Raw genomic sequence first — 14,057 nt, 5'->3', positions numbered from 1 at the left:
AAGTTTTTTTATGTTTGAATCTAACAGAAACTTTTTCAAGACATCTTTCACCAGACGGACCATTCTTTCAGCTTGTCCGTTACTTTCAGGATGGTATGGCGGACTTTTTAGTATTTTAATGCCTTGTTTTTCAAAAAACTTAACGAAAACTTCCGAATTGAAAGGCGGGCCATTATCCGTCACTAAAACATCTGGCAAACCGTATCTTGCGAACACGTTGAGAAACACTTTTATAACTTTTTTGTAATCTGTTCCGTTCTTCATGTGTTCCAACTCAATCCATTTTGTGTAACTATCCACAATTAACAAGTAAACCTTGCCATCCAGATGAAAAAAATCCGCATGAATTCTCGAAAAAGGTTTTGAGGTTGGTAACCATGGAGAATATTCAGGAAGCTTATTAGATGAAGTTCTCGATCTACAAATGTGACAAGATTTAACGTGTTCTTCAATGTCTGTATTGAGACCAACCCAATATACAGTTCTTCGTGCGAGTTGCTTCATCTTGGTAGTTCCAACGTGATTAGCATGCAACATATTGAGTACTTTCTTCTGCATAATCCGTGGTATAACTACCCTATCCTGAAAAAGGACACATCCGTCCACCATTTCCAAATCTTGATGCATAGAATGAACATCTCGGAACTGTTTATCAATTCGTTCTGGCCAACCTTTATCCAAGTAGCTCAATATCTTTGAAATAAAACTGTCATTCAAACTTGATTTTGCCACTTCTTTATAGCTCAAAGGAAACTCCGGTGTAAAATTTAGATTTTTAATAAAATCTTTGTCCAATTCTTTCGGAATTTCATCCGCAACAGGAAAACGTGAACAAAAATCTGCATTGGCTAATTTTGATGCAGGGCGATAAATGATATCAAAATCGTATATGGATAGTTCCATAATGTATCTCTGCAGCCTGGTAACTGAAATGGAATTTCGCCCCTCTTTACCCAAAATACCGATTAGAGGTTTGTGGTCTGTGTAAATAACAAACTTTTGTCCATACAAGAATTTATGGAATTTTTTTACAGTACAAACCACAGCAAGAGCCTCTAGATGCAGAATCGGGTATTTTTTCTGAGCCTCGTTTAGTGAAAAGGATGCAAAACTTATTGGACGTTCTTCCCCATTAACATCATGAGCTAAAACGCCACCCAAACCGTATACACAAGCGTCTGTAACAACAACAACCGGTTTGTCAGGGTCAAAATACTCCAACAGTTTGGGTTTCAACAAAAATTGTTTACAGTCGTTGAAAACTTGCTCACAAATATCGTCCCAGATATATTTGACATCTTTTTTCAAAAGTTTGTAAAGAGGATTGACACGACTTGACATATTTGGAATGAATTTTGAGTAGTAAGATACCAAACCCAAAAATGCCTTTAATTCAGACACATTTCGTGGAGATTTCGCTTCACGAATTGTTCTTACTTTATCGGGACAAGGTGAAAGACCACTGTCAGTCAAAATATGACCCAAATAAGGTAAACTGGTTACGAAAAATTTGCACTTTTTCAAATTGACCTTAATATTGGCCTTAGCAAGTCTCTCTAAGACCCGAAAAAGGTTACTCCTGCATTCCTCAAAATTTTTTCCAGAAATAAGTACGTCATCCAAATAGCAAACTACGTTTTTAAGTCCTTTCAGAATCTGGTCCATCACTCTTTGAAAGACACTAGCTCCTTGCGGCAATCGCTTATATACAAACAACCCTTTGATCGTGTTTATCACCATGAATTTCTTTGAACGTTCAGATAATAACAGTTGCGTGTATGCTCCAGCCAGATCCAGTGAACAAAAAACTTTAGACCCAGCTAAAGTTGCAAACAAATCCTGGGGCACTGGCAAAGGGTAAATATTGGGTATTAACACCTTATTGATTGAAACCTTGCAGTCTATCACTAACCGTATATCTTGATCCTTCTTAACAACTATAACCACCGGAGACGCCCACTCACTAGCATCAATAGGCTCTATTATTCCATTCCTTTCTAAATCATCCAAACAATCTATTACCTTCTGACGAAGTCTGAGTGGAACGTCATACGCTTTTCGAAAAATTGGTGTATCCTCTTTCAATACCAAATCCCCAACAAAACCTCTAATAGGGCTGGAAAAATCCTTATCGAAAACAGTTGGGAACTTACTCTTTATTTCTTCCACCGTTTCCATATCCTTTAAAGCATGTATAGTCTCGCCGCTCATTTGTGGTTTGATAAAAGTATCCCTCCAGCCAGCGTAAAAAACGTCCATCCAAGAACGGCCCATCAGAGGAACAAAATCATTATCGCAACGCAGGATCACTAAAGATAATCGGTGCTGACTACCATTTAAAATAACCAAAGCATCAACCCGTCCCAAAATGTTGAGACGTTTACCGTCAATGACCACCAACCGCTTAGAACATTGCTTGAGAGATAAAAACTTGAAATATTTCAAATATTGCTTTTCAGAAATTACCGACTCAGCTGAACCACAATCTAACTCCATTTTTATAAACTTGTTTTCCACTAAAACATCAATGTAGCATGGTTCATTAATTTTGTTGATAGAAGCGATTTTCATGCAAGACAAATCTTCCTCACTGTCAGATTGCAAATCTTTTTTAAGTCGTTTGAAAAGACCAGAGCTAGTAGATTTAGGCGAATCAACAAATTTTACACTAGACGGTCGAACCCGAGGACTTTTATTCTTTCGACGATAGCAATAAGCCTTGGTATGTCCCTTACGGTTACAAAAAGTACAAAGAAAAACTGGCTTATTTCTGAACTTGTTATTACCTCTTTCGTCTCTCGGTTCACTAAAGGATGCTGAGCGATTAAAACTGCTACTACGACTTCTCGATCTATAGCTCGACTTATGAGGTTGATAATCCCTATTACGTCCAAGTCTGGCCACTACACTGACCCGATTAGTTTCTGAATTTTCCAATTTTTGAGTTCTGTCCCAAGCAAGCTCTTGATTCACTATGATTTTTTCAGCCTTAACCGCTGTCAAATCTTCCTCGTCAAAAAGTTTTTTCCTTAATTTGGGATCCTTGATTCCCATTACCAAAACGTCCCTTATCGCTCGCTGCTTAAAATCTCCAAAATTACATAATTCGGCTAAAAACTTCACCGACAAAACAAAGTCAACATTTTTTTCGTTATTTCCTTGTCGACGGGACCAAAAATTGTAGCTATGCACTACATCAGAATCGCTTTTGTCATAGCTTTTTGTAAGTTCAGCCGTTAACTCATGATACGAAATTTCTTTAATGTTTCTCCCAGGAAATAAAAGTTTCAATTTAGAGTACACTTCTTGCCCACAAATTGCAAGGAAGGATGCTTTGTACTGCTCCTCCTTATAGTTGTGGTGAATAAAAATCCACTCTAGTTGCTCAATATATTGCGCAAAAGGTATTGATCCTGGGATGTAAGGATCCATTGTAGTGGTCAATGACATATTTGCTTTTAGTTAAATAAAATATCAAAAGATAAAAATGGTCAAAGTCAAAAAACCGAATAAAATAAAAAATATGCAATAAAATAAAATTATTAAGATTCGACTATATCATCAGTCGTCATAAAATATCACAGTCAATAATAATTGAAAATCCAAAAAAAAACTTCGAGTCAAATAAATTGGTCAACAAAATCACATACCTGAATCAAATGTTGTTCCCGAAAAAAAAATACTCCTCTGCAATCAAGCTGCAGCCACTCGAATTGGATAACCAACCGAACTGATCAATGCTAAACAGCACACTTACAGCTTCAGCAATCCTCTCCCAGCAGCGCAAAAGTCCAACAACAGCAACAGCAACTAACCACTTCAGCAACAGCAACAGCAATTGAACCCAACTAAACAGCGGATTCAGCTTATTTTTCGACGAAATTCTACGTTTGGCTTCCGAATGCAACAGCTAAATTTCCAACCGATGCAACTCACCAACACTCTTGAACATCAGCTGTCAGAGTCACTCTCCAAACGTCAACGGAGAAAAAAAATTCAGCTCTGTGATGAGAGGGTAACTCAATTTTCGTGCACCGACCGTGCTGCCAAACACTCGGAGCAAAATGAGTAAATGACGGAACTCACTCTCCAAATAAAACGCTGTTGGAAGATAACAAAACGAAAAAATAATTAGTAAAACGAAATCATTGAGGAAAAGCAAAATGGCGTTTAAAACCAAAAAATGTGCTTTTCGCTAAACAGGAACAAAAAAAAACTGTAGTTTTCACCACAATTTCCCAAAACAAAAGGGAAAAGAAACAAAATATAAAAAAAAATCTGTCGCGTTTAAAACCGAATTACCGGTGTTTAAAAATTGTGATTCTGATCGGAACAAAAAATAACTTCTAATAAAAGGCTTTGCCACCATTAGAGTCACAATTTCCGGAATCACAAAATCGTATACTTACAGTACGGCTTAAGGAAAAAAAAATAGCACAAGCCGTCTTAGCTGTAGAAATCCCACTCGTCGCCAATTGTTATGATTACACTTTATAGAAATTAATAAATATTTCTTAAGTAGGGGTTTCTAATAAGGATCGAATTAAACGCGTAACTGTTCCAGTTTGAAGTCACCTTAAAAGTGAGGGCTTCGTTTATTCATTATGTACAATTTAGTCCTATGCTATAATCTTCTTTTGCTTGCCGCGACACAGTGTTCCCAGAAGGGGTTTTCACAGGAACTCGAAATCCTATTTAGCCGAACACTACAATTTGGTTTCGTGTTGATTCCATGAAAATGCTCATTTGGTCAATTCACGCTGCCGGGAATACCAAAGTTTTTAATGGTATTATTGATTTGATATTTTTATTCTATTTTTTCGTTTTTCGTCACAGTGATTTTTTTTGTAAATGTTGCTATATCTTTTCGAGGTGACCAACAAACATTAACACTTTTAAACGGAAATGGATTATGGTCAAAGCCACATGAAAGGAGACGCTCAATAAAATTTAAGTTTGAATTTGGTTTTTCGTTTTGCACCATGGTACCCAGATTCCCTTGTTAACTTTTCATCAATCAATTAAAATATGCGTGCAGTTACCAAGGAATATTTAAAGAAGGTAGTGCCAAGGCAGCCCTGCTCTAGTGTTGGTACAGGCTGATACGTCACAATCACGAAAATCTGTTAATTTACTAGGAAAATTTTCTTTTTCGATGATAATTCGAAGAATATGCTGGAAATTTTCTACTTTGAAAACATGTTATTGTAGAAGTATTTTAAAGTATTCTAAATATTCCTTGTGCAGTTACAGCAATTTCCTTGTAGACGTTGCATTGCCCTCTGTCGGCGCGAAATCGCACAACTCACGCTGGCCAAGATAGGTAGATCAATAGGTATAACATTGCGCTTAACCTCAATCGACAGAACCGTGTAAACGCAGAGTCAAAAATAGAAATTTCGAACAATATGTATGAGATTTGAAACAAAATTACAATTTATGGAAAATTGAGGGGTCTTATTGTTCAAATAAGTGATCAGTCGCATTCTTTGAAATAACTTATGTAGCAATTAGTAAAATGTATGTTCAAAGCATGGAAACTATATTTATCTTATTACAAATTTAGTTCCAAAGACTTCCAAGGAAATAATGTTTTCAGAACACAAAAACTTAGAATTAAAAAAACAAAACCAAACTTTAAACTGTAAAATGTATCAGTTTTACGTGAAATGAATCATTAATAACAGTTGATATAACAAATCAACGTTAAGAGCAAACGCACCAATGAGTGAGTATACGCGGCCCGGTTTTGCTCATTTCAGCGGCCCGGTTTTAGGATACACACTCTTTCGCGCACCAGTTGGGTGAGCATCGCGGGCGAGTCTTAACTGTTACACTGAAAAAGGGAATTAAAAAATCATTCATATTAATAAATTCAAAGCGGCAGTTATTTATTCATTCGAAAATAAATTATTTTTTCAATTGTATTCAAATATTGCACTGTGTTATGGTTAAAAAGATACATTGAATGCTATGCATTGAATTTTTTTCATAGTTTAAAAAAATTTTTTAAACAGTTGCCTGATAAATTTTTAAATTAGATTCTTACGAACTCGTTCTGTTTATTTTTAAGAAATTGTACAATATCGTACGTGGAATAATCATGAAATTCAACCTTATATCGATACTCCTTTCGGGCCCTAGAAAAATCCAGCCTATGTTTCAGTGAGAGATGTGCTGGTCGTGACTTGGGCCCCATTTTCGAAATATACCTTTTCCTCTTCTAAAAAAAGTGATGAATAAAGAAGTTCCAAAAAACCTTATATCGATATACGTTCACAAATGGTTATAGTATTTTATAAACTGTTTAGGAAATCTTAACTGTTCTAAACTGTTAAGAGATCTTTAGAAAAATAATTCGCATATGGTGCCACCCAGACAGTCATCAAAAATCCCAAAGCACATTTCCAGTTAAGTTACCATGCGATCATTACTATTTTGTTATTTTAAATTGAATTTATCATGCATTTTATTCAACATTTTGTAAAATAAAGAATATCATCAATAAACATTTAGTAGTCTATAATTTTTCAGTGCATGTTTGCTCTCGCCCCTTTCTTGTGAGCAAATTTGGTGACTTTGTCGGTCCCGACGGCAACGGCCCTATTTTGCTCACCCATATACTAACCCCCGGTGCGGTATAAAAGTGATTAAACTCGTGAGCATTTTCACTTTGCTCGCGATTGCTGCGGATGCTCTAAAGAAAAACCTGATTCTGATTTGGTTTATTATTAATTCAATTAAGGAATAATATTTTAAAGATGATGATGCATGATCCAAGAAAGTTGTAATTCTCCAGTATTGAAAAATTTGGAAAGATATCATTAAAAGTATTTCTGACATTAGGGGAGATAAGGGCATAATAGTCACCTAAGGAAAACGCTTATTTAACCAAGTTTTTTTTTTTCGCGGCCGCATTTTTCTTCGGCAGTTCCTAAATTACATTTTTGTTTTCCTTTATTAAATATGTTTTCGAAGTTAGTCATTGTAGTGAATAATTGTCTTCAAAGTAATGAAAATTCTTGGTGTGCTGGTTAGATAGTTTATCGGGAATACCAGGAATATCAATTATAAATAAAATAAGAGGGCCAGCGTCGAAGGTTTGTTTTTCCGCCGATTGCTTGGATTTCTTCAAGGCGGAAGCAGGTCGCGGAAGAAGAGGTTTTGTTCAACAGAGGAATCAAATCAGCTAAGTATAACTCAGAGCATTGATCATTTTCAATTTCATTATATAAAACAGTAAAATAGCTTAACTCTATTATAGGGGATTCGTGGGGGGTAGGACAGGGCATCAAACTAACGGAAAACTGATATACAATGGATTGTGGGTTCAAGCCAGCCTGAGTATTTCGACAAATTTGGGATCTTGAGTAGGTTACTTAGGTACCTTTCCAGGATGCTTCATTTGTTTCGAACAGTTTGAAGGGAGTGAGATGAGTCCAACCTGTCCCAAGCCAGTGGTAACGGACCCCTTGGTTGTGCTGCAAATATTGTTTATGAGTTAAGCATGAACAATATTTAAATGTGCGATCGAGACTTCCCGTACCGACTCGGGTCGAAAGACCTATCAGCCACTGGTGGGTCCAACATACATACATACATACATACTAAGGATAACGCTCATTTAACCATAGAGAAAAGCTATAATATGTGAATTACATCATTGTTTCGTGTTCAGACACTCAAATAGTCTATTGCCTAATTGGATGAAACTTGAAAAAGTAGATGTAGTATCCAGCTCGGTCCGTCACGGAGGAGATGGATGCACGTCGTTCTCGGTTGCTGTCTCACGTACAACTAACTCTTGCATACTCGCATAGTGGCATCGTTCCTCATAGATAGAGAGCAGATACAGAGGCCTAAGCCGACAAGCATCGTAACCATGATGTAGCTCAATACTACATTACTTTTTTCTTTCCAATTTTTTTAAATTAAAGACTTTAAACATTCATACTTTATCAAAACCATATAAACCATTCATTAGACATATACCATCATAACTAGCAATTTTGGTCTTAACGTTAACGAGAATGGTGTTGATATAACCAAGGCGGGATATAAATGTAATTTTCAAATTTATTTCCTTTACCACATGTTATTTTGGATACTCAACTTTTGACTCTCTAAAACCACCTACTCCTTCCGCATGTCCTTATATTCACGTCCTTTATCCAAGGGTCAAAGTTTGATAGTAGCTTGCTTATTTCCCTTGTCCTTCTCGACAAAACCTCGTCTCCTTAAGATATCATACTTTGTTTAGCAATAATGCGTCTCTCATTGACATACATATTGCTATTCTCCTTCTTTCTTTTACTATGTTTAGTGAATTCGTCACTGAAACTTTTTTTTTCTAATGGCTCACACAACCTTAACATGAGCCAGCAGACCGTTTTTTAAGCCAACAGTCATAGGATTGAATCTCGGTCATTAAATTACCTAGCATATCTAGTACAATGAAGATCGACAGTTTAAGCCTTACTAAATTGCTATCCGTAAATTGTACGATTTAACGATGCAGCAACAGACATGTGGATGAATCGATTCAAGGGAACTTACTTTGGGCTTTGTATCATACCTAAATATGTGTAGTTCCGTAATGCTACCCATAAACAACTATATCTTCAATCAATATTGCTCAGGAGCTAATAAACATAGTAGAGTCAAACAGTAAAGCCACAAAAGAGCGACCGAATTGTTATTCTCTATACAAGAGATGAACAAAATCGTTATTTAATTATGACTTATACATAAGTTGATATTTTCCTTCTCTAACCATTTTACGCATTGGAGGCCGATCAAGAAACAGAATTTTTAGAAACTAATGTTGCCTTTCAATTTCATGCTAAATCTCATCAGTTCCAGCTGTATCAACGTTCATCTACGACAGTTGACATCGCATTCTACTGAGTGCTTCATAAACTCCATTCTTAAGTTCTAAGGCATTGTTCCACACAACAAGAACTACGCAGTTATACAGCTCTGCTTCGATTAGGAACAGCATCTGAACCGTACTGTTATTCTCTTTGCTGTATTGATCTCTTAACAAACATGCTTGACATATGCGGATCTAACCCCTTTGACGACTTTCAAAATTTTCCGCATTTTCCTCAAAGTTTTGCAATTTAATTTTTATGTAATTGCGACCCGTGATAAATCTGCCTTCTCAACTCACGTTATATAATCACGTTTTTCTCTTGTTCAAGTTGTCCTCTCATGTCATTTGTCAATTTACCAATTTTTTCCCAAATCCCATTTCAACATTTTAAGGTATTCTCCAACCTAACCTAATTCTGGATTGATATCTATTTTTTTCTGTCAAATCGTCCTGCCGGGATTTCAGTTCATTTTGTGATGAATTTTTCAACTTTCAACGATTCTCTAAGATTGCACAACCCACCACACACGGTCAAGGTTACCATGACATCGAGCATATTGTTTGGTCGTGTGAGGTCCAGCTTATCGCCAGAACGAATTTTATAGACTCCCTTCACGCTCGAATTTAATTAACCAATTATCGTTAAAAAGTAACCATTTTCACACCTTTCCGCGTTAAGTGATTTTTTGGTTTCTTCCATAGAAGTCATTTTTTGACTTCTCTTGAGAAGTGGAAATATGGTTACTTTTTAACCGCAAGAAATTATTGCGGAGAAGTTGAAAAACGGTTAATTTTGAACCATATCGCAGAAGGAAGGGAAACAGGTAAACTTTTTCTTTAAAATACTAGAATTTGGAATGATTTCAACGGAAAATGAAAAATGATGCGGGTTTATGAGCTTATTTATTTACAAACTGAATCCTTTATATCCAGAGCTTGTTCTTGGAAGCGTTGTTCATAGCCGTCATACGGGGGCCGTCATCCTCTTCCGAATAAAGTTCCGAGTGTTCTTGCTGTACAGACGATGCAAGTCCCGTGCCATGACTTACCAGCGACGCAGATGACCCGAGACTGAGATTGTTGGGGAGATCGCCGCGAACAAACAAACAACAACACTGTAAATAGTACCGCACAGACCGCTGCCCTAGACCCTAGAGCAATGTACTATTTTTTCGACTCCTCGTTCGCTTCAACCTCAGGCTTCTCGTAAAACTGCTGTGCTCCGATTCGGCTCCGATCCGCTGTTCCACAATTTTTTCCGCCCGATCTGAATCTGGCTACATGCATCCCGTCCCGGAATGTAAAACTGCAAAAAAAAAATTCAATGCAACTTTTTTTCATTGCAATCAAATTAGTGAATACACTTACTTTGTTCGAATCTAATTTATTTTCGGTACTATCGTTTTCGAAATTTCATGTCGACAGCTGATAGTTGAAGCCTCCTCAAGATGACCAGTTCAAACAGTCCCGTTCGGACAACACAGGTGAAGAGGAAATTCCGGATCGCCTGGCGATCCATCGTCATCGTCCGGATCAGAAAACTTATCCACCATCCAGTGCGCCCATTTGGAGTGCTTAACCCCAACCCGGTATTTTTCTGGAAGGCCTGTTTAAGATGAAAACGAAAGAAGGAATAACCGATATCAATTTTGTGATTTCAGATTTCACTTACTGAATCAGTTTGTTAGTGCTTACCTCGTTGAGTGCTGTCTGCAATTCGTCGTGTCCAGCGGCCTGATTTGGAACCGATCCATGCAATAAGAAGCCGGATTAACGGTATTGCGACTAAGCAACTCCGGCAACGATTACCAGCAGGCATCAGGGGCTTTTTGGTGGAATCGGATTGATTCTGTTCTGTACTGAGTGGGCACTAGGAATTAAATTCATGTATGTTGTATGTTTTAATTTTGATAAAACTACTGAAAAATTAAAAATAAACTATAGTACCAATGTGGGAATGTGGCTTTGTCGAAGAATGTTTCTAAAATGGCGGACATGAATAATTTCTTTCGTTTATTGGTCAAAATTCTAACCATTTCTTGGTTATTGCATAGGAACTAGAAATATGGTTAAAATTTCACTTGAAAAAATTGTTAAAAAGTAACCAAATTGACGGTTCTTAATCGAAAACCATAAAATGGTTATTTTTTAGCAATAAATGGTTAGAAAAATATTAGCGTGTTCAGGCCCGAGGAAAACCACCCAACGTTCCGGTGAGGGATGTGCTGGCCCAGCAAACATTTTTGTAGGTATATTCGCAGACCCCAGATACCCAGACTGACCACTGAAGGCTGATTTTGGCGCTTGTTCCGCAGCGCTATCTACGGGTTTTCGTGAAACTAACGGCCTCATACACAAAAGGAAAAATCTCGATATATCACACACACATTTGCAATCTGCTATTTTTTCACATCTAGCGATGATCACGGTCGTTTTTGATTACCTACTTTTGATAGAAAAAAATAACACGATATATTTCGAAAACCACTAAAGAAATGTTTTTGAATTGGAGCGCATCAACCAAATGTGGTTAGAATTCAACCATAAAGCTTATAAAAAATACATCGACTTCGACAGAAATGAAAATTGAATGAAAACTTGAGATTTTCTGCTCCACTTCCTTATTGCGTTGTGGATGAAAAATAACCATTTTATGACATCTCTGGCTTCATTTGTGAAGACTGCAAGATTTCGTTAACCCCGAAACCTCCGTCAAGGGTAAGTTCAAGTTTCTCGAGTAGAAAAAATATTGTGACAACCCAATTATTTGTAAATAGTATAAAAAGATCTAGGACTTGTTGAAAAAACGACAAATGACATCGTAAAAACATTCCACTGATTGTATATTGCAAAACTACAGTATAACGAATGTGGCTTTAAATTATATTACTGTTTAGAACTGTTATCTCAGTTGAATGGACGAGATTCTTACAAAATTTTGTTGAACAATCTGTTTCAGTTAGAGTTTGTCAAAACCCTTCATCTAGCCGAATTGCCGCATTTATAGAGGTTTACAAAAACTGGATAAAACAAAAGAAGAGGTAATATTTACAAAATTTGAAAAGCAATGTTTTGTTAACAGAAGTAGCTTAATGAAATTCGCAACAACGAAATATACCATATACAACAAGATACCGGTGTCAGATTTTTATTTACATTTTTCTCCAATAAATCCTAAAACTTCCTTGTCTATGAAAAATTTAGTCACATTCGAGAAATGTCTTCTTTTAAAAATATCTAACTAAACTTGGTTATCAAACTAGCCATTATACCGCCCACTGCAAGAGGCAGATGTGTAAACAATATTTTTGGCTTCGAGATGATGCATTTTCCTGCAAATTTAGTACAATTTCTAACAAAGTGCGTTGGTTGACATAATGATAATTCTTGACAAACAATCTCAATCATCCGAGTCTGTTTAGTAAAAATAGCTTAGGTTCTCCTGTTCTGTTGTTAAGTTTTTTTTCATGATATTTTTTATTTGTTAAATTTCGAACCATTTTTTGAATATCGGACGTGTAATTGATTTTATCCATGGGTAAAATAAAATAAACGTGAATTCGTCACATCAAAATCAAAAACATTAAATGCATTCACTCACACAGACATACGATATTTTACATTCCATAAAACGACAAGAAAATAAAAATGACTTTCGTTTGCATCAAGATAGTACTGTTCTTTCACCATTCAAAATTTGTTTTTATGGTGTGGTAAAGCATTAAAATCGATATGGGGGGGGGAGGGGGTGGTTAGCTCAGTCAACTAGCCGGTCTGATTTTCAATCAGATGATGAGAGGTTCGATTCCTCACCCCCCTAACAAAGTTAGTCTTGAGTTATAATTTAAGACTAAACAGAATAAAGGTCTTCGGACAAAACCACAAGATTAAGAAAGTCTCCGGACGAAAACAAGAAATTGTAAACTTTTTATGAGTAAAAACAGAATTAGATGAAGGCTTCGGCCAAGAAAACAGACAATTGTAAACTCCCTTGGAGTATAAACACAAGAACACAATCGGGCCTCGCCCATAATAACCGCGAAGAAAAAATCATACTCATGATAAAAATATCGAATGACAAAATTGTAAACTCCACGGAGTAATCAGAAGAAGATAGGGCACATAGCCAAATGGACTACAAATAATAGCTACCGATAAAGTAGACTCGAATTCTAAAAATAGATTGATCAACAAACAATACCATTGTAATATAGAACACATACAGAGCCAAGTTGGACCATAGTGGTCTTAGGCATCTGTCTTAGGCGATGCGATGTGAAACGGCGAATGCGATTCAACCTGACATACTCAACGCGGCGAAGCAGATGTCAATTTGTTCCGCCGCTCGAGTTCGCATTGGCCGCATTCGCCAATTTGCATCGCATCGCTCTTACTATGTCATCGGCCTAAGTTTAGTTACAGCGAAATTATTTCTTATTTACTGGGCAGACGTAAAGGAACATTAAAATGGCCCTTATTCAAAATTTTAGTTTTTTGAAGAATGGATTCATTTAGTAAACTAATTACTTTCTTTTTTTTTTTTGTTTCGATTTTAGTCGTTTTACCATCTTTATGGCATTCGCGACTTTATCAACGATACAGTTGGCGGATCGTTATTGAAAAACTCCGTAAAATCTTGAGGTATGAGCCGTTTCAAATAAAGAATTTACAAAAAAACGGCATATATGTATGTAATTTCGTAAAATGAAATGTCTCAAGTCTAGGGTGAGATAAGAAAAATTTCGTTAACACTTATTTAACACTTATTTAAGATCAAGTCATTTCTCTTTACTACGTTGAAAATTTAACTTGGAAAAAATATCCATAGGGAAGGGGGGGGGGGGTTAAACCCCTAAACACCCCACCCCTATTTGCACGGCCTTGACTGCCATTTAGCAGCACACGTGCTGATATAGGATCCGGAAAGCCACAGTAGATATTTTGGCCCTACTCGCATAACAGTCCCTCATTGACTGTTGCGGGCAGTTGAGAGAATAAATCATTCGAGAACACCGTTGTTGATAGTGGTGGTCGGTTCAACTACCGTGCTTTTAACCCCACTCTGTTTGTCGCTTGCTGTTTTATCTTAAACGTTCTGGTTCCTTAAATCAGGAACTATGTAATTAAATTATGTTTTTTTTTAAATAAATTTTCGGATTTATATAAGGTGAAAGACGAAACG

The 14,057-nt window shown here is 36.5% G+C and overlaps 1 long non-coding RNA gene across 1 annotated transcript; it reads right to left on the bottom strand.

The window, feature by feature from the left end:
- Positions 1 to 9,817: 9,817 nt before the first annotated feature.
- LOC129750128 (uncharacterized) lies at positions 9,818 to 10,930 on the bottom strand. The gene is made up of 3 exons (XR_008738299.1): positions 10,571 to 10,930; positions 10,244 to 10,481; positions 9,818 to 10,181 (listed from the first exon to the last, which is right to left on the bottom strand). It is a non-coding gene; the product is annotated as an uncharacterized LOC129750128 (long non-coding RNA).
- Positions 10,931 to 14,057: the final 3,127 nt, after the last annotated feature.

This window comes from Uranotaenia lowii, chromosome 2, assembly GCF_029784155.1.
Source record: "Uranotaenia lowii strain MFRU-FL chromosome 2, ASM2978415v1, whole genome shotgun sequence".
Taxonomy (NCBI): Eukaryota; Metazoa; Arthropoda; class Insecta; order Diptera; family Culicidae; genus Uranotaenia; species Uranotaenia lowii.
Note: the sequence above shows the minus strand (reverse complement) of the source record. Positions and strands in the feature narration are given on the sequence as shown.